General features: G+C 38.4%; 1 protein-coding gene across 1 annotated transcript in view; it reads right to left on the bottom strand.

Annotated features, from left to right (window-relative positions):
* GPC5 (glypican 5) overlaps positions 1-25,694 on the bottom strand; it is a 1,003,796-nt gene that overhangs the window by 551,331 nt on the left and 426,771 nt on the right. The gene's annotated exons all lie outside the window — the stretch shown is intronic.

The raw sequence follows: 25,694 nt of genomic DNA on the forward strand, positions 1-25,694 counted from the left end.
CTGGTTTTGGCATATCGAATACACAGCGGATAGCTTGCCAGGCTCTTCCGTGCGGGCGGAATACTCTTGGTAGCTTGCCAGTCTTTCCGAGAGTGATAGAGGCTTTTGGGGTGACCTCTAATCACCCTTGTAGGTGTTACCATATTTGAACCCTATCAAATATGGTACGACAATTCCAGAAGATGGGTATTTAGTGTCTTATCATGTCCGGAAAGCGTCCTGGAGTGTGGCGACGGCTGGGTAGTGGAAGTAGTGTCGAGAGTGGAAATCTGCCAGTGGGGTATTTATCTGGGTAGGGTGGGTCTCCTGTGCACAATTCGATCCCTGGGTGGTTGATGGAAGCAGACAGGGCAGGGTAGGGTGGGGCTCCTGATTAGAATCCCTTTGTCACCTGTGGTGGTGGGAGCAAGCAGAGAAGCTCTGTCCCTGGGTCTGCCGAGCCTGGAGTCCAAGGTCTCAGAGAGTTCCACTTATCTTGTTCTGTGGGTCTTCAGTTGTGCGTGGGTCTCGGCCGGAGCTGCCGCGCGGGTCCGGAAAGCGTCCTGGAGTGTGGCGACGGCTGGGTAGTGGAAGTAGTGTCAAATTCAAATCCACCAAATACAAATAGACCCCACCTGTTTACCAAACCTCAAGGATGATAGCGTTCAGTCTACGAGACAAAGTGGCATCAGGATACAAGTAATAAAATGCTGTTCCAGTCCAATGATAATTTAAGAATATGTTTTAGTGTATTTTCGTACTATTATAAACTACAATATCTCTGTAGTACTGTAGCACTGTCCTCCTGTTGTTCATCAATTTGTTTGAGCAGGCACCAGTAAAGTCTCCATTGTGAGACTTGTTGTTACTGTTTTTGGCATATCGGATATGTCACGAGTAGCTTGCCAGGCTTTGCTATGTGGGTTGAGATACTCTCAGTAGCTTGCCAGGCTCTCCTAGAAGGAAGGAAGAATCAAACCCAGGTCAGAAAGAATCGAACTCAGGTCAGCCACGTGCAAGGCAAACGCCCTACCTATGGTAGGTAGGGCGTTTGCCTTGCACGTGGCTGACCCACCAACCCAGGTTTGATTCCTCTGCCCCTCTCAGAGAGCCTCGCAAGCTACTGAGAGTATCTCACCTGCATGGCAAAGCCTGGCAAGCTACCCATGATGTATTCAATATGTCAAACATAGTAACAACAAGTCTCACATGGAGACGTTACTATTACTGGGTTCGTTCAAGCAAATCAATTTTAGTGTATTATAAAAGTATTGAATACTATCGTCTCACACTCCTTTGCCACACAGACACTATGGACACTTAATTTCTACAAAGCTTATAAATGGAAGACATGTAACTTGATACATATATATACACAATATGCATACATATGTGTATATATATATATATATATATATATATATATAGAACTGTATCCACAAAAAGAATCATGAACATAATGGATGTAAATAAATGTAGAATCAGGTGACAGATTTTCAAAACTACTTATAGGTATCCATAGAAAATAAATGAAAACTTTCAGTTCAAATATATAAATGTCTCGTGGTGAGGAAATATTCCAGAAGGCTAAAGTACACACGTGACACGCAGGAGCCCTGGTTCAATCGTTGACATCACATGGTCCCCAAGCACAGGTGGAAGTAAGCCCTGAGAACTGAAATGAGACTAGCAAACTCCACAGCATCACCACATGTAGTTAATCACTTCGATCAGAAAAGATATAAAATCCAGTCTAAACAGGATTTTACCAAAAGCAGGAAATCTATAATAGGATTTAATATTGGGAGTAGAAGGTATTTTTTAAGTAGTGAAGTATCAAAAATTGCTCACCTGTTTAATTAATCTATTTCTAAATCAACTGATAATATTTCTAATCTAAGATGTTTTTATTTTCACACAATGGGGTAGAAAGGGGTAAATATAAGGAAAGTCAATGCTTGGCATCTTTTTGATATATCCTTATTGTATAACATGTTTGGAAAAGTCACATATCCCATCCTTCAAACCCAGAACTATGACGCCCAAAATGTGTAAAGGGCTGGAACATAGTACAGCAGTTAAGCATGCACCAGACCTGGGTTCAATTCTTGGCACCGCATTGTCTCCTAGCACCACTGGGTATAGCTGTGGAGGCCATGGTCAGCACTGCAGCCTCAGATCCTCTCATTAAGTCACCACCAGGGGTGGTGGAGAGAACTGTGCATAGGACCCCTGATTCTCCTGAGCATTTCTTATAGATCTCCCCAGAAAGAAAGGAAGAAAGAAAGAAAGGAAGGAAGGAAGGAAGGAAGGAAGGAAGGAAGGAAGGAAGAAAGAAAGAAAGAAAGAAAGAAAGAAAGAAAGAAGGGGGAGTGAGGGAGGAATGAAGAAACAAAGCAAGGAAGGAAGGAAGGAAGGAAGGAAGGAAGGAAGGAAGGAAGGAAGGAAGGAAGCAGGGAAGTAAGGAAGAATCAAGGAAGAAAGGGAGTGAGTGAGGGAGGGAGGGAGGGAAGGAAGAAAGGGAGAAAGGGAGGGAGGGTCGGAGGGAGGGACGGAGGGAGGGAGGGAAGGAGGGAGGGAGGAAGGAAGGAAGGAAGCAGGGAAGGAAGGAAGCAGGAAAGGAAGGAAGCAGGAAAAGAAGGAAGAATCAAGGAAGAAAGGGAGGGAGGGAGGGAGGGAGGGAAGGAAGGAAGGAAGGAAGGAAGGAAGGAAGGAAGGAAGGAAGGAAGGAAGGAAGAGAAATTCCAGAGGAGGAAAAAAGGTTTCAATATCTAGCAAAAAAAATAAAAATTATAGATATAATTATCTATAATTTAAGCCCCATTTGTTTTTGTTTTTGTTGTATGTGGCATGGTGCTACTCCCAACATCAAGGGCCTAACTCTAAATTTTTCAAATCAGCCTGAACAGACTTCCCAAGGCACAAGCAGCAGAGTCATGTTCTGGATTCAAGAATGAACACAGGTACCTGCACACTGAAATGCCTCTGTTTACAGTTATCCTACCTGCCACAGTAACACAGCAGTTCACTCACACCTGGATCTGAATCCACCATGTCTCATTTCCACTGGCCTTGCCTGTCATCTCGATTTTCTTCTCTGCATTGCATGTATGAGTGAGGTCAGCTGGTATTTCTCTTTGGACAGTCCTTGGGTGATCTCCCCCAAACAAGGTTGTTTGGGGGAGATCACCCAAGGACTGTCCAAAGGTTCAGGGTTTCACTCCCAGAAACCCCTTGCCTAGCTGTACATACGAGTTGGTTCAGGGAATTGTCCTGTTATTGTGGGGTTGCTGAGGCCCAGAGATGCTGTGGTCACAGGCTTACTTGCTAGCACTCTTCAGTGGTACATACAATGCAGGATTCTAACTCAAAATACCTAGATTAAAAGCATGTGATCCAACTGTTGGAGTCATTTCCCAGTCCTTGAATCAGTATGCATGTACATGTGCATGTGCGTGTGTGTGTGTATGTGTGTGTGTGTGTGTGTGTGTGTGTGTGTGTGCATGCTAAGTGTAGTTGCCAGAACCTGTGGCACTTGACCAGAAAAAGATATACAACTGGAACATTAGAAATGCTCATTATTATTTTAAGGGAAACACAAATAAGATGACAAGGAATATAATGCCACACTGACAAGCCTGGACTGTACGAAAAAGTCAATAAACTTTTTACTTTTGTGCAGAAAATGTTGTGCATGTGTTGAGAAATCAGAAACATTCACACCCTGATGGGGTGAATCTGAACTGATTCAGCTTCTAAGGCAGAATGCATAAAGATTTCTCAAAATGGGAAAAACTACATCTACTATCTCATTGTGCAATTTTACTCCTAGACATTGTTTCTACAGAATACAATGCTTTCTTTTTCTTGAAAACTAACTAAAGAGCCAAAAATATTTTCAAGATATGTTCTAGGAAAGCAGGGCAGAAGGAATAAAAACAGGAGTATATTGACTTTCCAATTAACTCATTTATGCTATCGAGTTTGACATTCTTTCGACAATAATGTGATTTATAGCATACAACTTACAGGATTTGAACGTAACCCTCTCTATCTGCTGTTGAATATTCAAGATAAAAATGCTAAAAAGAGGCAAGAAACAAATACCTAGAGGGAGCAGGGGTGATAGTAGAGGGTTTGGGCACATGACTTACAGAGTCACCAGAAGTTCAACTCCCCCCCCCCCCCCCGCCACTTTGCCCCCTACGATCTTACCGGGATGCAGCTCATGGTATTGCACTGTGTGGCTTGTATGGTATCCAAGCACCACCTACTCCGAGGCTATCCTCAGTACCATGAGATCTGAGGAGCACTGCAACTTCGGGTCCTCATATTGAACCACTGGCCTGGTTGACCAAGACTTATCAGAACGGCCTCTTGGCCTTCTGAGCACATTTTGGATGCCACCCTCCCCCACAGCCCTATGAAACTTAACAAAAAAGTAAAACCAAACCAAATCAAAACACATAATGGAACTGAAGGAAAAGACTGTAATATTAGATAAGATACTCAAGAAAAAGTAAAAGGCCGTGCAACTGGACAAGATACTAAAGAAAAGTGACTATGTTTTAGAAGAAATGCTGGAGTTACAAGATGATAAAATAGAGCTGTGTTTTTGTTTTTGTTTTTTGTTTTTTAAATTGAATCACCTTGAGATAGGGTTACAAAACTGTTCATGGTCAGGTTTCAGTCGGTGTTTCAAGACCCATTTTTGTTTTAATGTGTAAAATCACTAGATTGAGTAGGGCTAGAAAGACACTACCACAGGCAAAGCTCTTATCCTGCATTCAGCTGACACCAACTAGCTGAATCCCCAGCACTGCATCTATTCTTCCAACCATCACCAGGAATGATCACTGAGCACAGAGCCAGGAGCAAATGCTGAGCACCATCAGATGTACCCTTTCCCAAATAACATTTATATTTTGATATGTTATTAGCAGAGCGATAGCACAGCAGTAGTGCATTTGCCTTACACGCAGCCAGCCCAGCTGAGCCAGTTTCGATTCCTCCGCCCCTCTCAGAGAGCCCGGCAAGCTACCGAGAGTATCTCGCCCTCACGGCAGAGCCTGGCAAGGTACCTGTGATGTATTCCATATGCCAAACACAGTAACAACAAATCTCACGATGGAGACGTTACTGGGCCCGCTCGAGCAAATCGATGAACAACAGGAAGACAGTGACAGTGACAGTGATTACCACTTTTGTTTCTGAATTTGAGAAATGTGAGTAACCACGCACAATTAAATCACTCCCAAGTTTGTTATAGAGTGTGAATTAGCTAGAATTGGTGTGTTTAATTAATTTCTTTTCTCCTATACATCGTGTAGTGGGCTCTCCTTTTTCATCATCCTTGAAGTGTTTCCCGATTCTATAGTTTCAATGCAACAAACATCAAAAATGCATGTTTGTATGAGGGTGTGTGTGAATATGAATACAGAGTGGGATGATGTTACAACTCTAAGAAACAGGACAGGGAGGTCTAACAGACTCTAAAATTTTCTTACATTTACAACTGGAACTTCTACTGTTATTCGTTTGAGACTATGGCTGTTAATTCTATCTCAGATAGCATACCCATAAACACTTTTTTCACTGAGAGTACTTCTCTTTCCAATTCAGTACATAAAGCGAGCCTTTAGATGCTGTAATTCCATTTTATTCATCGTCTATATGATCTGCGTTGTTCCACTAGGTTTGGCAGACTCTGAGGTAGAATTGGCTCTGATTCAGCACCTTGTGGTTCCACAAACTGGTAATGGGAAAAAAATGTTCTGAGACGATGTCCCTGTAATAGTGTACTTTTTTGTGAGGTGAAAACATCAGTGAGAGAAAACAGGATATGATTAGAGTGAGAATCCTATACACAGAGATTATATTCAGATATTAATGATTTGGGGCTTCTTTGGGGTTATGGTGACATAACAAAATCTGCTTTCCAGTGAATAGTGAAAATTGGTTTTGTTTTTGCCAGTAGCAGTCTTTTATTCATAGCATATTTTTTGCTAGGAAAACGGTCTACTAACTTATCGTTCAAAAGAGGTAATCTCTCAAAAGCACTTTAAATATAAAGTCGCTTTGTGTTTATGGTATTAGGTTAGCAGTGGATTCTTAATTTAATATAGCAGATACTAAGCTGAGTGATTGTTGTAATAAGATATTTTGCACCAGTTAAATTATTAACAGCATAAATAGAATTTAGGTTCTTACACTGCCACCAAAGGAATGATTCTGTTTATGTGATTCTAGTAGCACATTGTTTATCACCATATAAAGAAGCTCAGGGAGAAATATCTGTTAAATAGCCACAAATCTTAGCATACTACAAATATGTTATATTGGGCACATTTTCCATCTTGGAAATTTGCCTGAATTTCAACCTGAGATATATACTCTTGACTTTTTCTATTCTGGAGAAGATCCTAGTCTTCCTTGAATACATATCTTTCTGCTTCCACCTTTTTGTTGACATTTTTTTTTAATTTTTACTTTTATTTTAAAAGAGTTTATGAACAATAGCAGGGGAGAATCCCTCAGATAAATAATTTATCTCTTCTATTAGGAAGCTACAATTTAGTATACTTTGGAGGAAATTTATATATATTCTTTTTTCAAAATATTTAAGGTATCATCAGATAAAATTTCACTTGTTATTCAAGCATCATAGTGTTAATATAATTCAGCAAATAAGGCACTTTTCTTGCATGTGGCCAACTTGGGTTTGATCCCAGTCATATATATATTTGAGTGAGCACCACATATGGTCCACTGAGTGACCTCTGATCACAGAACCAGGAGTCAGCCCTTAGCACTGCAAAGTGTGGCCCCAGAACAAATTTTTAAAAACTATAATTGCTACTCATAAAATAAATTGAGGGCCAATGCAGTCAGAAAACCAAATTTTTATTATGGGGCTAATGAGCACCCAGACAACTTTTAAAAAACTCATATAGGTCAGTTAAAGGATGCTGTGGCAATTTTCAAGACTGTGAAATGTGATGGAAGTAAACACTAGTTAGGACTATGTCGATCTTTGATGTTCATTGTATGGATTTTTTTTAACTTTCCCACTGGCTTGGAAGGCTGTTTAAGTTTAGGAGTAGAGCTTTATATTACTTTGTGCATGGGCATATCTTATTGTGTCCACTACCAAACTTCTAAGGTCATCATAATATTAGAACTGAATCCCTTCCCATTCCTGAGGATTCCTTTCATCCTCTCTGGTAATTATCATGTTCGTTTTTTCTCAGTGTCTAGAAGTATTTTGTCATATTTTATTATTTTTATTTATTTCATTTGTAGTCCAGCTGTGTGAAATTCCAGGATTAGTATTTATATTTACTATAAAAAATCTGTCACTGTCATTTTCCTCCCGTTGTTCATCGATTTGCTTGAGCAGGAGCAGTAATGTCTCCATTGTGACACTTGTTACTGTGTTTGACATATCAAATAAGTCACGGGTAGCTTTCCAGGCTTTGCTGTGTGGGCAAGATACTCTCAGTAGCTTTCCAGGCTCTCCAAGAGGGGTGGAGGAATAGAACTCAGGTTGGCCATGTTGGCCGCTTGCACGGCAAATACTCTACCCATTGTGCTATCACTCTATAATCTTCAAAAAAATCTAATTAATTTTCCATATGACTTTAGGTATTTTCTTTTTGTTTTTTTTATTATGTTGTACTGGGGCTGGAGCGTTAGCACAGCGGTAGGGCGTTTGCTTTACAAGCGGCCAACATGGCTGACCCGAGTTCAATTCCTCCACCCCTCACGGAGATCCCGGCAAGCTACCAAGAGTATCTTGCCCGCACAGCAGAGACTGGCAAGCTACCCATGATGTATTCGATATGCCAAACACAGTAACAACAAAGTCTCATGATGGAGACATTACTGGGCCCGCTCGAGCAAATCGATGAACAACAGGAGGACCGTGACCATGATTATGTTGTACTATACATATAAAGTATAGTTTTGTTATAGTAGTATTGAGTTTTATGGTTTTGATGTAATAAGTTATTGTATCTCACCATCTTTTTCCCAAATTTTTTACATGAATAAGACTGGGTGGACTTTTTCTGAAAAATCACTGAACCTTCATGAGTTTCCCCATACGAGCAACTCTCCAGCACAGCCATGGCTCCAGAGGCAAAAGGACTTAATCCAGAGCCTGGCAGCTTGCGGCAGAAAAGTGAAAGGCTCATGTATTAAACTACGGCTCCATGCTCGAGCAAATCGATGAACAACAGGAGGATGACTGAACTTCTGGCTGTCTCAAGAATTTCTGTCTCAGCTTTTGTCCAGAAACTCTTCTTGGTGGCTCTCCACTCACGCATTATTCCTGTATATAGGCCCGAAATTCTGCATCTCAGTGGTTTTTCTGAGAAGCTCTTTTATGTCAGAGTCCTTCATACCTATACGCTGGCTTACATTTCAGACAGTTTTTCCTAACAGGGCTCCACATCTTCCTGCCTATACCATTCTCTCTGGGCCCAAGAACTCTATCCAGCAAAGATATTAGCATCCTATGTTCATTGCAGCACTGTTCATAATAGCTCAAATCTGGAAAGATCTCATGTGTCCAAGAACAGATGGCTGAATAAAGAGACTACTATGCTGAACTGGAATACCACTCAGCATAAGAAAAGACAAAACTCATGCAGTTGGCCACTACATTGATGGAACCAGAGAGTATCATGCTCGGGAAAGTCAGACCAAAGAAGAGGGACAGATAATCTGTGAACAGATGTCAAGACCGACTTTACCAAGGTGAGGACTGGAGGGGAATATTAAGGCTTGGGGTGGAGGGATGGGGATGGGATCCTGAGACAGTGATGGAAAGAAATGGGCGTGCTGTGGAGGATGTGCTATTGGAACATGGTAGCATGAACTTCTACCCTTGACAGATTGTAAATAACAATGATTAAAGTTTTTTAAAAATTAAAATAAGATAAACATTCCTGCAATTTCCCAGGGCTCTCCTTAAGACTGGGAACCCAAGGTTTTATCAGGGCCATAAATCATGCCTGAGATAACAGGCAGTGCCTAGGCCACTGGCTAACTATGCAACCTAAAACCTCTTAAAATAGCCCCACCAGACTCCATGGCAATGCAAGATGTGATTCTTATTTTAGCAACACACAAAGGCCCTAAATTAAGAAGACGTTCCTGGGAAACAAATGGGAATCCTCTTTTCTGTCATTTGATAAAAAACACAAAGACCCAGTTTTTTAATAAACCACCCACACAAAAGAAGACAGACTTAACTGAGTTCTATGCTAAGTTCCTCCACACACACACACACACACACACACACACACACACACACACACACACACACGGGCAGTTTCTTTTTCATTAAAAAAAAAATTTTCTGTTTCTTAAAAAAAAGAACAGAAAGAAAGAGAAAAAACTCTATTAAATTTACACAAACCTAACCCCCTGTTTGAATTTCACTACATCCCCATAAAGGAGAACCTTAGTACAAATGGAAGGATGGATGACGGGCACTGGTGGAGGGATGGGCACTTGATCATTGTATAACTGAAACCCAAGCACAAAATTTGTAAGCCTATAACTGTACCTCATGGTGTTTCACTAATAAAAAAAGAAAAAAAAAAGGATAAAACTAGTGAAATTTTATTTTTGTTGCCAAGCTAAAGTACTGGATACAAGAGCCATATCCTAGGGACTCTCTGCCATCTAGTGTACAAACGTTATAACAGGGACTCTTCACTTAATTGCCTTACATGCTTGAATCTGGTCATCAGAGAATTATCTTTGAATATGTCCAGGTCAAATTTGAAGTTATAATTTGTATTGGGAATAATACATACACTGCATTTTCTAAAGAACATCTGGCCTGAGAATCAATGAAGCATTTCATTTTCATTTTAGCCACACTTTAAATTAAAGTCCCATTTATAAATGTTTTAATATGGCAATAGGGGACTCCTGGGTATGTTTTAGCCTCTCATTAATATACGTCTCTTGTGTGTTGCGAGTTACAAGTGTACTGAATAAGTCCTTTTGACCATTCAAAGTGCTAATTAATGATCCAATAAAGCAAAGCCCAAGGTATCTTAATGGCTGAAAAATAAAACTATTTAATTTGGAAAATAAAATATTAAATGTTCCCTTCCAATAATGCTTAAGCATATGCATGAAATAAATATCGAGGGATTAAAATAAATAGCAGACTTTTTAAGCATATTTTTACATCCAATGTATTTCCCCATTCTGATTTTTAGCTGAGTATTGACTATTTTCTGCTGATTTTAGGAGGAAAATAGGTGTCCTTAGAGTTGGTTTGGAGTTGTTAAAGCTACACTCAGAAATAAAACTGTGTTTAAAAATTAACAGTTGTACTTTAAAAAGTAAAACGTCAATTACGCCCTCTCTCTTTGCTTTATCCTCCTTTTTTTTTTTCAGTTGCCTATTTCTGGTTCCAGAGAAATAGTTCAGTTTGTAAGATACTTGCTTAGCACCTAACCAATCCAAGTTCAATCCCAGGGATTCCATATGATTCCTGATCCAACTGGAGTGATTCCTGAGTTCAGACTCAAGAGCAATCCCCTTGCACTGCCAGATGTGACTCCATGGCCAGGAAAAAAAAAAAGCCATCTTTTCCTTTACTGGATGAGGGAAGGAGAGAGAGAGGGAAAGAGAAAAGCAAGTGGAATGTTGATTGCTGGGGGAACTGGGAGGCAGCAGGGGATGAGAAGGAAAACTGGAAGGAGGTATAAGGAAAGATAGTGGAGGATGAAAGAGCAGGAGGGAGAGAGGCAGAGGAGAAAGGGAGAGAAGGGGAGAGATGAAAAAAGAAACATTTGGAAGGGGGGGTAAGAGAGAAAGAACAGAAAGAGGAAGTTATTATCTGTAAACTCCCATGAGTGTGGGGGAAAACTTCACAAGGAACCAGTACTCAGTTTTCAATCTTTCTCATTCAACTGACATCTTTGAGAGGTAACAGATGCCCTTCATTTCAACCTGGTCTGCAGGTTTGATACTGAGATTTCATTATCTTTCTCTCAAATGCCTCAACCTGAATAAAGTTCACATGAACTGAATACAGTTCAACCCACAACTATACTAAAATCTCAGTCTAACAGCAGATCAGTTTTTACACTTAGGCTCTGTTAAACTATCTCTCTTAGGGACTCAAGATGCCTCAGTGACTTGTTTTTCTAATGTGTTATGAAGTTATTGAAGTATTCTCTGGATATCATTGTAGCAAAATGAACTAACAAGAATTAGCAGGCAAAGGAGAAACTTAGAAAGGTAATTATTTTTTTTTCACTTGCCAAGTCTCCTATTGATGGCTAAAATCAACTGGATACAAGAGTTAAGTTAACAAATGCATTAACCTTACACAAGATATGTCAAGGAACCTTTCTATATTAACTTGTCATGATATCTGGGTTTTGAGTACTGCAATAAAAATCAGTATCACAACTGTGAAGATTGTGTTGGTGTGATGGCATGTCAATAGTCCTATAACAGAAAATAAACCATGTGTGAGTACAAGCAACATGACTCCATCTTTCAGAAGAAAACAAGAACACATACGCTGTTAGGAGATTCATTGGCCATTGAAACAGAAAGTTTGAAAAAATAATATCTATGGTAAGAAGCAACATTTGTATACCAATGACTTTGCACTGACATAAAATAAGGTAGAAGCATAAGTGTGCATGGTAAAATCTAAAGAAAACTTTAATAAGTAATAGTAGCTCGAATGGGCTGGAGCGATAGAACAGCAGGTAGGGCACTGCACTTGCCTTGCATGCCGCCAACCCAGGTTCAATTCCTCCAACCCTCTCGGCGAGCCCGGCAAACTACCGAGAGTATCCCGCCCGCACAACAGAGCCTGGCAAGCTCCCCATGGCATATTCGATATGCCAAAAACAGCAACAACAAGTCTCACAATGGAGACATTACTGGTGCCCACTTGAGCAAGTTGATGAACAATGGGAGAACAGTGCTACAGAGCAGTGTTATTAACTGGGGTAAACATTGATGTGTTCCACTCTCTTCTAGCATTAGAAAATCAAATACAATTTTCAAAATGATTTTATAAACCTCTACTGGGCCATAAATTTATAATTGTAAACATAATTTTTAAATATGTCTTCATTTCTTAAAATGTATTGCTATAGTGAGTCTTTTAAAGACGTCATTTGTGTAATAAAAAATAATTAAGCGATCAGCTGTGGTGACATTCTCTTTTGCTCGACATGTGTATTTAGTGGTCATGTGCTGCTTCTCCACTTTGGCCTGTAGCTGATGCCAAGAGACACAGGGAGGAGGGGGCAGCGCCACCAGGCTGCTTGATGATCAGTTGCAGTTTATTCCATTCTCCCCACACACCTGTTCCAGTCTCACTCGGCTCCCCATTCCAGTTCCACACTGTCTGCATTTCCATCTCCTCCTGTCCCCTCATGCTAGTTTCTATGTGTCCCGTTTTGCACGAACTCCTAAGCACTGGGGGTAGCAACCACACCTAGGTCTGGTAGCACAATCAACATATGAAACTCCTTCTTTCTGAGGGAGGTTCTTCTTCTTAGATAAGACAAAGATCTCCTGAACCCAGGAGATCCACTCGAGGGGGAAATACCAGCTAGGGGTATGTTTCTTCTTTCCTTAGTCGAAAAACCATGTAAATATTCATCTTTATTCTACTTCTTAATATTAGCCATTTTGTATGGATACAGTAAAAGATACGTTAAGCTTGTAGGGTGGCTCTCTTGGGGACATCTCACTTAGAATAGATCTTAGACTACAGTGCTCAGACCAGATTAATCTTTCCTAACCCTTAGGGTCCTAATCCAGTTGTTACTTCTTGGATCATGATAGAGTTTGTCCATGATCATGCTCTTAACTTATAGTTAAATATTATGACACTTGGCCCGTTTCAATGTCAGGGTAGCTCATAGCTTGCCCTGGGTCTGTTCAGTACCTCCTTGGGAAACTGCTTTGGGGGTGTTAGGAAGGAAAGGCAATTGAGGCTTAAGTCAAGAAAACAGATACCCAGGAGTTGAATTATTATTCAGAGTCAATTAACTCCCAAGTTAAAAAAGCAGGGCATTAATTGTCTCCCAGTGTCTACACAAAAAGGACACTGGTCTCTCTGAAGTAACTATGCAAAGGGCATAAGGAGAAGAGAAAAGCAATACTTCATTTACAAATACAAATCCAGTGTCCTTTGAAGGATCTGACCTTACAAGTTATCAGAGTCTGATTAGAGGATAAAGGTTGGAGAAGCAGAACACAAAGAAAGAGGCTACAGAAGAACACAGAGGAATGGGAGTGCCTGAGGAAATTGTGATGGGTGTTAATCAGTAAACCTAAGCTCCCTGTGGCAAGGGAAAAAGAAAATACCAATGTTAAACCTAAAATGTTTAGACCTATATTCCAATAAACAGAGGAATGAGATTTTCTCAAGAGCAATGCGGTGGGTATAAACCAATAAACCTAAGCTCCCTGCAGCCAGGGAGAAAGAACAAGCCAACAGACAAAACTGTTATCCTACAGTCACTATTATAGTAATAAAATTAACACAAAAATTCTAAGAAAAAAATGTATTGATAATTTATCGTTAAAAGGTTAGTTAACCCAAATTCAAGAACTCATGATTAATGAGTTTAAGAATTTTAACCAAAGTTAATCATCTATGCAAACTACTTTGAAGTGAAGGGTGGAAAAATTATTATCACACATCTATTTCTTGAGACACTTCAACAAATTCTACTTTTATTTTAGGTAGTTTATTTACATTTCATAGCAAGTCAATAAATGTTATTAGTACTTTTTTGAGGAGGGTGGGGGGGGGTCACATCTGACAATACAGGAGGCTTACACCTGGCTTTGTCCTTAAGAATTACTCCTGGTGGTCTTTGGGGACCATATGGTTGCTGGGGAGATTGAAGGTAGGTTGTCCTCATGCAAGGCAAATGCCCTTTCTGCTTTACTCTAGCTCTCATTAGCACTTTTTGGGAGTAAAAAAAAAAAGCAGATTCAACAATACTAAGTCAACCTTATAATTATGTATTTATTAGGTATAAGATAGAAGATGAGTCCAGGACTTGTGATTTAAAATAAAGCTATTTATCATGCTATTAAACATAGTCATTTCTATGATTTCTGATGATTTATAAACTATTAGGCAAATGGTAACATTAAAACACAACTAAATGTGTTCATAGGTCACCTGACTATGCCATGACAATGGACTTAATGCTAAGTCTGTTTAATGAGGGAAACATCTCATAAAAATTTCTTTACAAATATCTGACATGAAATATTTCTTATCAAATTTCATTTTTAAGGACAATTCTAAACTTCACATGGAAACACAGAAGATCTCAAAAGTCAAGAAAATTTTGGAAGCCAAAAATAAAAACAGAGACCCCCTCATGCTTCTGCACCTCAAACTATATTAAAAAGCAATGTTAATTAAATCAGAATGATTGGTCCAGAGAAAAGTTTCAATGGACTGGAGCACATGCTTTCTATGAGAGAGCTCTGAATTTGACCATTTTATCCCCAAACCAGGAGCAAGCATCAATCTAGGAGTCGCTTCTAAGCCCACTGATACAGTCCAAAACCTAAAACATAACAGAGGCAAAACAACTCCCCACCTCACCAACCCCCAAGAATCAGTAAGGTGCTAGAATAAATACCTACACACAGACCAGTGGAACAAAAGAGAGAACCCAGAAATCATTTCATATATATATGGGTACTTGATCTAAAACAACATATCCGAAGTTAGACAGTGGGGAAAGGAAAGCCTTTTAAAAAATGGTGCTGTGTAGGATAACATTGGTTTGTCCCTTCTACCTACCCACAAGGAGCTTAGGTTTACTGGGTTACTCCCATCACTTCTCCCATTCCTCTGTTTATTTGTAACCTCTTTCTTTGTGCTCTGCTTCAATCACCTTTATCTCCTACTCAGATCTTTTAACTTGTAAATATTGCTTTTCTTTTCTCTTTAAGTCCTTTGCATAGTTAATGCAGAGCAATATCCTTTTTATATAGACATAGGAAGACAGTTAATGTTATACTTTTGTAACTTGGGAATTAATTTACTCTGAATGATATTCACTCCTGGGTATCTGTTCTCTCGACTTAAGCCTGAGTTGCTCTTAGTTCCTAGCACCCCAAAAGCAAGGTCCCGAAACGGGACTGGATGAACCCAGGGCAAGTTCTGAGCTACCCTGGCATCAAAACAGGCCACACCAAAATGCCAAAATACTTAACTATAAGATAAGAGCATGACCATGGACAAATTCTGTCATGATCCAAAAAGTTACATCTAGATTAGGACCCTGCTAGGGTTAGGAAGCACTGTAGTCTGAGATCTATAGCAAGATGTCCCCAGGAGAATCACCCTACAAGCTTAATGTATCTCTTACTGTGTCCATACAAAATAACTCATGTTAAGAAATAGAATTAAGATGTTAATGAAGATGTTAGTTAAGTTATTGGACTAAGGAGAAGAGAAACACCCCTAAGTGGTATTTTGCCCTTGAGCTGAAGAAGGGTTTTCATATGTTAATTGTGCTAGTAGATGGGGTGTAGTGGCTATGCCTAATGCAGGGAGTTGGTGAAGATGAGAGAGAGACCAGGCTGTGGCGAGATGAAACAGGGAGAGATGAATGGGAGAGAGAGGAGGAGATGAGAATGAGGGGCAGTCTGAGACTAGAATGGGGAGTTTAGTGAGACTGGAACAGGCATGTGGGGAGAATGGAATAAATGGCAACTGATCACCAACCAGCTTGGCCCTCGTTTGCTCCTTCATCCACCCATGGCATTGGCCATCCCGGGTGGGGCAGTGGCCCAAGTCCACTCAATGCAGGTGGCAAAAGAGAGCCTCAACGCTTTCCTAGCCGCTTCATGATTACACAGTTCTGCAAAAATACTGGACAGTCAGATCCAAAAAGGCAAACAAATACAGATCCCTAAACTAGATCACTACTTCACAGCACAGACAGATATTAACTCAATTTCAGATTTAGATATTATACCTCAAACCATAAACTATACAAAATAAAGTAGATAGTACAATCCAAGACCTCAACAAAATACAGGTGTATTTGGACACTCAACTCCAACAATGCAGACAAAAACAAGGGAGCAGGGGAAAATGCAGGATTACAGCAAACGGAAAAGGTTTGCCATAGTGAAAGAAACAATAATAAAAAAAACAGAGTTGCCCAGCAATTGAGAGAATATATATTTACACACTAGATGTCTCAGGAGGGGTTAATATGCAGAATATATAAAGAACGCATAACATAACCCATACATAAAGATTCCATAACAATAAAAACAGCAGCATGATTGAAAAATGGGCAAAGACTAGGAGTTTAGGTCAGTAGCAGAGCACTTGCCTTGCAAGTATGAGGTCCTTGTTTGGATGCCAAGCATCCAAATTTCAGAAATAAATGTGTCATACCTAGGCTACAATCTTTTATTTTCTCAGGCTTAAATTATACAACATTTACATAGAACTGTTGGTGAAAAAATAAATAGCAATATTTGAAGCAGGAGAGAGAGCTCAGCAGGCTGGAGGCTATGCTTTGTGTGTACATTGCAATTATCCAGGATGTAGGTTTGGAGTGATAGTGTATTTTGAAGGGCACTAGACTTGTGGCTTACGTGGGTTTAATCCCTGGCAACCCATATGGTTCCCTAAGCACCACCAGAAGTAATTCTGAGTGCAGAGCCAGGAGTAACCCCTGAGCACTTCTGGGCTGTGGCCCCAGAAGTATCCAGATTCTCCAGGATGCATGGTTCCCTAAGGTCTACTAGGAATGACTTCTTCAGAACCACACTAGGAGTAACCTCCAAACACTGCCGGTATGACCTAAAAAAAAAAAAAAACAGACAAAAACATTGGCAAAGATTTAATAGACAGTTCTCCATACAGACTGCTCACAAGACATATAAACAATAATGAGCAATATCAATTGCTATTATGGAAGTTCAAATAAAAAAATAGAATGTCATGGCAGGTATAAAATTCACTTAATAGAATGCTCATTCATATTCTCATTTCTCCTTTGGTGTAAAACCCAGTGGTTTTACTTTTATCTTTACTGTAAACAAAAAAGATTGAGCATAACTGAATTCCACACATAAATAACTCCATCAGTGATTGATTAGCTGATAAGAAAGTACAATTACAATGAAGATGCTATAAGTAGACACTGAACTACTTTGAGCTAATGAGAATGGCTGAAAGAGGATGATTGATAAGATTTCAACAAACTTCTTTATCAGTCTCACCAGACTGTCATGAATTTGAGTGGCCCATGTTTACTCTTTTAAACTTCTGAACTTTAAGTGCCTATCTTCTGACATGGAAAGAATATACAGTGGGAAATCATGGTAGGATACTTAAGTGCCTGCTTAAATGGAATCATCCAATTTTTTTATCAATTAAAATTGAGTATCATTATGTCACAGAATCACACATTTAGTCATGTCTTATCTTTCTTTTTCTGTAATAATATCAAGTTGCATAAACTTAAGAATTTTCTCTTTAAAACTTATTTTTGTTTTGGCAATATAAAAATAATGTATTTATATTGCCCATTTGGCAATATAAAAATAACGTATTTTTAACTCCTATTTACTTGTATTTATTTACCAAGTCACTTTTATCTATATTTCCATATTATCAATGAAAGTGTCAATTTCTTTTCATTTCAGAGACATGTAATTTATAATATAATAATAATAAAGTTAGAATATTATAAGGGTGACTATTAAATATGTAAAACATAAAAAAGATTTCTTTTGTCATTAAAAATCAATATGAATAAGTTGTTTTCAAAATTAAAATATCTATTTTAACGGCTAAAACTAAGTCTTTAAATATTAAAAGGATATCAGTCCTTTTGGTGCCTATAGTTCAGCATTGTATTTAACAATCAACAAAACACTATTTTTTTTATGTTTTAGTTAATTTATTTATTTTTAATTTGGGGGCCAACACTAGTGGTGCTTGGGGATTACTTCTGACCTTGTGCTCACAGATCAATTCTGGCAGTGTTTAGAGGACCACAGGTGGTGCCAGAGATAGAATTTGGTACAGTCACATGCAAGAAAAGAGAGTTTTATCTACTGTACTATCTCTCGAGCTTCTGAGTTTTTTTTAAATCTGCATTTTTTGCTGAATTCTAGTAAGCTACCACTCTTAAAATTCAAAACAAAAAAATCATTATTTTTTAGTAACTGCTATCAAAAGATACATTTTGAGTGCTAAAAGCTATTTTGCTTGTATACTAAATGCCATGATATCATAAATGCAGGGGATTTCTCTGTGACTGCATGTCTGGCTCACATGTTGTGAGACTCTGGGGTTCAACTCCTGAAATTTCAGAAATAGAATGTGTCATACCTAGGCTGGAATCTTTTATTTTCTCAGGCTTAAATTATACAACCTTTGGGGCTGCAGCAATAGCACAGCAGGTAGGGTTTGCCTTGCACGTGGCCAACCCAGGGTTCCATTCCCAGCATCCCATATGATCCCCTGAGCACCACCAGGGGTAATTCCTGAGTGCAGAGCCAGGAGTAACCCCTGTGCATCGCCAGGTGTGACCCAAAAAGCCAAAAAAATTTATAAACATTTACATAGAACTATTAGTAGATATATATATGTATACACATGTGCATACTTATATTATTGCCTATATATGTATGCATACAAAAGCATCAGAAATGAATGAAAAGAGAAAGGTTTCCAAAAATGCCTATGAAAATTAAAAGTTTATCCTACTAAAACCGCAAGTTTCTGTTTCTGGGGAAAATCTGAGCATCACACTTTGGACTATCCTGTTGAGATACTTGCTTTTACAAAATTCCTTCCCCTGTTATTTAGAAAAGATAACAGCCCTAACACGTACCTTCCTATTAACTCTGCACCCTGGTACTCTGCTTATTCTTCTCTCTGACTCCTAATGTAAATATTTGCAGAAGCCAGAGCTATGTGTCACCCACGCTGTCAATCTAATGAATCTCAGGGGTGTTCTTTTGATGTGAACACAACTAAATAACAGGATCACAGGGCAAGCAGAGCTATCACAAGCAACTCAGCTGTCAGCATGCCACCTGTTTTCCTCAAGGCCACAGTTTTCCTTGTGTTTGGTGCTGCTCACCTAGCAGAGAAATGCACTCTGTCAACATCAGCTGCAGAGGAAATGCAATCACTCAACTCTCATTTTAGGGACACATGTAAAGCTCTTCATTTTGCCTTTCAAGAATTTTGTTTTCCAATGGATAAATTGGTTAAATATTTATTTTCTAAATAGCTCAGCTAAATCATTATCTATCTAAGTTGAAGATTTCTTAAAGAACAAGAATTTGTTGAAATGGCCCTAGACGATTGATATATATGATATACATGATATATATGTCATCATATGTATGATAAAAAATCCTACTTTGATATATTCTTAATGAAGACTATGAAAGAGAATGCATGTACTAAAAATCAGTATTTTTCTTTTCGTTCTATTTTTCTTCCATTGATTAAAATTTATTGAATGGCAATAAAGACCCTTCCATTTTTATAACAATAATGTTCATTTTCACTTTTAACACAGTATTTTTCCCAATACTACACTCAAACTCATTTTCTCTAAATGATATATGAGAACAGACCATAAAGATAAATATGACCTATAATTAGAAATTCTGTCATTAAAATATCTCTATATCAAAATTGAAATTAGGGGAAGTTTGAATTTTTAGGCAAACATCAAAACTAGCCTTTGAAAAGTGAGATGATTAATGTGAATTTGTGCTATTGATTATAATATATTATGAAGTTAAACATTATAATCATTATTATATAGTAAGGCTCAAATTGCTAGAGTAATGCTATAATGGATGAGATGAAAGTTAAAATTTAAGAAATAGAGGTTGTAAATTTTTAAAAGCACATAGTGGGGCTAGAGAAATATAGTGCAGCTGGTCAGGCACTTTCTTGCATGCAGCTGACATGGGTTCAATCCCCAGCTCCATGTGGTCCCCCATGCTCTGCCCAGAGGGATCCCTTGGCAAAGAGTCAGGAATAAACCCTGAGCATCACAATTTATCTCCCCCAAAACAAAACAAACAAAGAACAGAGAAGGAGGAGTGGAGATGAATGAAGCTTGAAGTAGAGGTGACAAAGGGTCAAAGGTGGATGGCCCTGGACACTTGATGTCCTGGTGTTATCTATCACCTTAAACATTCTTTTATAACCATGTTACCAGAACATAATAAAACTTTTTTAAACTAACACATTCAGACTTGAGATTTCTCTAGAGAAGCTAGACTTTGAATGTGTGTGATAACTACTAAAACTCTGGGTCTAACCAAAACATTAAGAGACCGTCTGCATTTATACAATGGAGAGTTGTCATGTGCTATCATTTGTTTATCATTAGGGAATTAAATATGGGTAGAAAGATATGAATGGAGAAAGACACAAGAATGTTGGGTGTATCTATCAGATTAGATCTCCATGCACTTCTGCCCTGTAAATTACATTTCCCAGACTTCCTTGCAAATTGGTATGCCAGTAGTTGCAATTAATATAGAAACTGGGAGGAAACTAGAGTGTTACAGCATAGAAGAAGCCAAGACGATTTTTTTTTTTGGTCCTGCCAGAGTTTCCTGGGCAGGATCTGTGCCTTTTCATACAGTGTCTGTTTCTTTTCTGATTGCAATGACACTTCCTCTACCTTCCTTCCAGACCTCTATCTGGCAGTCTTCATGATGAGCTCAGCTTCTTCAGAGGACCTTTGGCTCTGATAAAGCTACCTTTTTCTTTTGTTCCTGTTTTACTAGAGAGAAATCAAAGTATTAGAAATATAAAGAGGGCTCTGTTGCTGCAAGGCAGTTACATTTGTTCTCTCTATGGTGGCTTTTATTTTTAGATTCAGGCAGCAAATGAACACACCTTTTGTGTTTGAGGCTGTGTGGATAATAAGCCACTGACTCTTTTTAAATCCTGTAGGAATCATCCACCTTTTTCTAGAATTTGTCAAAGACACTTGCATTACACAAAGTTCGTTTATTTTAAGTCCTATGAACACCAAAAATGAAGAAAAAAGTTTGTGAAAAACACCAGTAGTATAAAGAACACCAGTATTTTGGATTAAATTGCCTCAAATTATTGTATCTAATTATTTTATTTATCTATCTGTTTACTTTAATTATTTAGTGGAAGAATTCATTACAGGAAATGTTTTGAGAAGAAAATCAATAGCTACACCAAATATATTAACATATATTTGTATTTCAAGAATCCAAACTTGTATTTCTGGTACAAAGAGGTTATCTTTTCATCTATAACATATATTAGATATTTATAAAGAGAAGAGATAATTATAAATTCTCAGTTTATAGTGCTGTATCAGATGATTATTTGAGGGAATAATAAATGTCTGAACATACTAAAGAAAGATTGTTCTCTCTAAATAAAAGTCAAATCTGTATTATAACTCTCCAAGATAACATGCCACTTACAGATAACTCTTGACCTTTTTTGTGGGGGAGTACATCTAGCAATGCTCAGGGAACACTCCTGGTAATGCTCATGGAACCCTACACAGAGCCAGGAATCATACCAAGGTCAGCTTCATACAAGGCAAAAGCTCCACCACTGAACAACATACTTGGCAATTCTTTCCCTTTTAATATCCTGATTCTGTACCATAGAAATTATCAGTAAGATATCATAATATGTGCAAGAAATTAGCTCATGAGAGCAAGAGTTTGGTCTATTTAAAGTTATATTAGCAGCTAAAAGAGAATATCTCACCTATTAGGAACATAAGCATATTTCTATGAATAAATGCCTGCATGAAAAAATTAACGGGAAGTAATTGACTAAGATGAATATTCCGGAAAAGCATCACTAGCTAGTATTAAATATGCTGCTCTGAGGCAAAGATTTTATGCTCTTCCAAATTCTTACAATGGAAAGAATTCTGTTAAGTGACTGTGCAAATTGAATTCAAATTATCTGGGAAAGGTCTCTTAATTTTCTGTTTACCTTGATATGTTGTAAATACTACTTAAAGGATTCCAGATTGATAATACAGCAGGAAGGATGCTAGTCTTGCACACAGTCAACCAGCATTCAATCTCCAGAACTGTGTATAGTCCCCCTGAGCACTGTCAGGTGTGGCTCCAAAACAAAACCAGAAAAGAAAAATCAACAGAAAAGAAAACCCTTCAAAGTCTATTTAAGATTAGAAAGATTGTACAGTTACACCAATGTGACATTTATTTTCTGGAAAGGATGTTTTGAAGGCAGGAGAAGAGGTGACAGTGGGAAAACAAAGGAGAGTGAGAGAACAAATGAGAGAACATGTTACAGAAGCAACTGAAAAAAGTACCAAACGAGGGGCAAACAAATGGAATCGAAGTTGCTGGATATCTATATAAAGCTCCCCAAATAATGAGCATTGAATTTAGCAACTTAGAACTCACCGATGACTCGAGAGAAATGGTTTCAGTAGATTGGGTGAAAAGTGAGAACTGATTTTTGATTGATTTTTTTTTTGTTTTTATTTGTCGTTTGCTTTTTACTTAGAAGCTATTTCTGGCTTTGTGCTCAGGAATTTGCCTGCTTGTGCTCAAGGGACCACATGGGATGTGGGGATCAAATCCAGGTCAGCAACATCCAAGTACCTACCTACTTTTCTATTGCTCTGGCCCAGAGAACTGATTCTCTTGAACAACAAACTACCCCCAAATCCACCCCTGCCATCTCTCTGGTCACACGCTACACTGCTAATGGCAGGCATACTCCTGACTCTGTACACAGGGATTTCTCCTGACTGTGCTCAAGGGACTATCACTGTATCACTGTCATCCTGTTGTTCACTGATTTATTCAAGCAGGCACCAGTAACGTCTCCATTCGTCCCAGTTCTGAGATCTTAGCAGACTCTCCTTACTTGTCTTTCCCAACACTGCCATAATGGAGGCTATTTCAGAGTCAGGGGGATGAGACCCATTATTGCTATTGTTTTCAGCATATCACGTAAACCACGGGTAGTTTGCCAGGCTATGCTGTGTGGGACCAAGGGACCATATGTGGTGCCAAAATTGAACCTAGGGGTGAAATGGGGAGGGGGAGGATACTGGGGACATTGGTGGTAGAAGGTGTACACTGGTCGAGGGATGGGTGTTGGATCATTGTTATGACTGAAACTCAAACGTGAAAGCTTTGTAACTATCTCATGGTGATTCAAAAATAAGTAAATAAATAAATAAAATTTTTTTAAAAAAAGAATTGAACCTACGTTCGTAGTGTGTAAGGCAAGTGCCCTACCCACTGTACTCTATCTCCTGATCAATGAATAGCAATATTTAACACTTTTTATAGCCTGGTTGTAGCTAGGCTACACAACTATACGGCTACCAATTAAAAGCTTAAAGTTGGCAATCAGATAACTAAAGTTCAGGAACTACTGTAGCCTGTTTAGCCAGTCATAATATTAGAATCCAAATAATATTTCTTGAAAATATTACATTTTACATCTGTTCAATCTTTCACCTCTCTATATATAATTGAATAAACCAATGTACCACCAAAATCACTGTCACTGTCACTGTCTTCCTGTTGTTCATCAATTTGCTTGATCGGGCCCAGTAACGTCTCCATTGTGAGACTTTGTTGTTACTCTGTCTGGCATATTGAATACAACACAGGAAGCTTGCCAGGCTTTGCCATGTGGGTGAGATACTCTTGGTAGCTTGCCGGGCTCTCAGAGAGGGGCGGAGGAATCGAACTCTGGTCGGTCATGTTGGCTGCATGCAAGGCAAACGCTCTACCCGCTGTGCTATCGCTCCAGCCCACTACCAAAATAATCATGAAAAATATTTTAAAAAAATACATTCAGATTGATACATAGATGGAGCCTCAATTTGCAGTCTTGATTACTTGTCAAACAAGGTTGTATTAAAACTTTCCATGGCATTTTATTTATTTACAATAATTGAATTTTTTTTTTTTTTTTGCTTTTTGGGTCACACCCAGCGATGCACAGGGGTTACTCCTGGCGGTGCTCAAGGGACCATATGGGATGCTGGGAATCAAATCCAGGTCAGCCGCATGCAAGGCAAAGGCCCTATCTGCTGTGCTATAGCTCCAGCCCCGGTTTTATACAATAATTGTAAAGAAAAAGAACTCTCAAAGTTCCTGAAACTTAAACAGTTTCCTCTTTGCATGATGAATCCCTCTTTCCACCAGTATGAGCTGGAATCTACAAATTCCTCTGTTATTCATAAACTTATTTTCCTTCCCTCTATTCTCTGCAGGTCACACACCAGCACATGGCTCAACTCTTGATTCTGGCCTAATCAGTAAAATTCAGTTAGCGTTGAATCATCCTCTGGCAATTTCTTTAGGACCTGCTTTCTGCTCTGTTCAACAAATCTATCTTTCAATGAAGTTCCAATCGTAATTCCACTGATATAATGGCTTTGCTTTTAAATTCTAAATGACTATATCTATATACATGTTAAAGCACTAGCTATGCTGGTTCTCCACATTACAATAAAATTTGTAATTTGTTTTTTAAAAATGACTACAACATCTTTGGTGGAGATGATACCACTGGGAAGAATGTTGTTTAGAATATTTCCTTTTTCCTCATATTCTTTTGGTAGATTCCTTTCGTAAAATACAGCAGAATTGGATGTGAAGTTTAAGCCTGCCTACTAACTGGTTATTTTGGATATTAACAGTTCAATGATTATATAACTAACTATTGGTGCGTTATGAACATGCGATGCATTTTAACCCAGGGCTTTTAAAGAAACCTTTTCATGTTTGATAATTTAACTCATACTGTTTTAAGGAAAACTTTGCTTTCATAATACTAATTACTATCATCCATAAGATAGCTAAAATTATGAAAAAAAATTCCCAAGAATAAATGACACAGTTGATCCAGTTACATTAAAATTTGCAAATTGTTTTGAGCCAAAACCGCAAATTGTAGTAAACTAATTTTCATAGTTGCAAAAAAAATTTCAGTGTTATGCTCCAACTGGACACATGACTAATTTACTGGACACATGACTAAGATACTGATTAATATTTCTGATATGTCAACCTGCTTCACGGTTTTATTTATTCTTAATTATTTTTTTGCATAATTTTACTCTAGTAATAAATCGTGAGAGGTAAATCAGACAGGTGAAAATATGGGTTCAAAATAACAATCAAAAGAATATCTTCCATTGTTGATATAATAACAAAAGGACAACTAAGACATTTCCTCTTCTTCAAAGCTGTACCTTTAATTATGCAAAGGTAAAGTTACTTTGTGATCAAATGTACTTCTCCCTTCCAATTTAACATTTCCATACAATTTTACAACTTATGTTTCTTCCAGTTTTGCTATCAGCAAAATAATGTCTCTGCCGGAAACAAGTGCAATCATTTCTTGTTTTTCAGTTCAGTGACTTCAAATAATGTCTCAGTTAAGATAATAGAAGAAATGCGGTCTGGCAGTATGTTGTTTTTAGAATGCCTAAGTAAAACTACAGAGATTACTTATTAATCCAGCAGAAATTATTAAATGCAAAGTCTGAGTAGACTTTAGACTTTTGAATGTGCTCACCCTGGGTATGAGTATCTCATTGCCAGTGATGTGGACTTTTCAGGAAAAAAGTATGGACCTGATTCAGTTTCGGATTCTATGTCAG

Source organism: Sorex fumeus, unplaced genomic scaffold, assembly GCF_029834395.1.
Source record: "Sorex fumeus unplaced genomic scaffold, SorFum_2.1 ptg000008l, whole genome shotgun sequence".
NCBI classification, from domain to species: Eukaryota; Metazoa; Chordata; class Mammalia; order Eulipotyphla; family Soricidae; genus Sorex; species Sorex fumeus.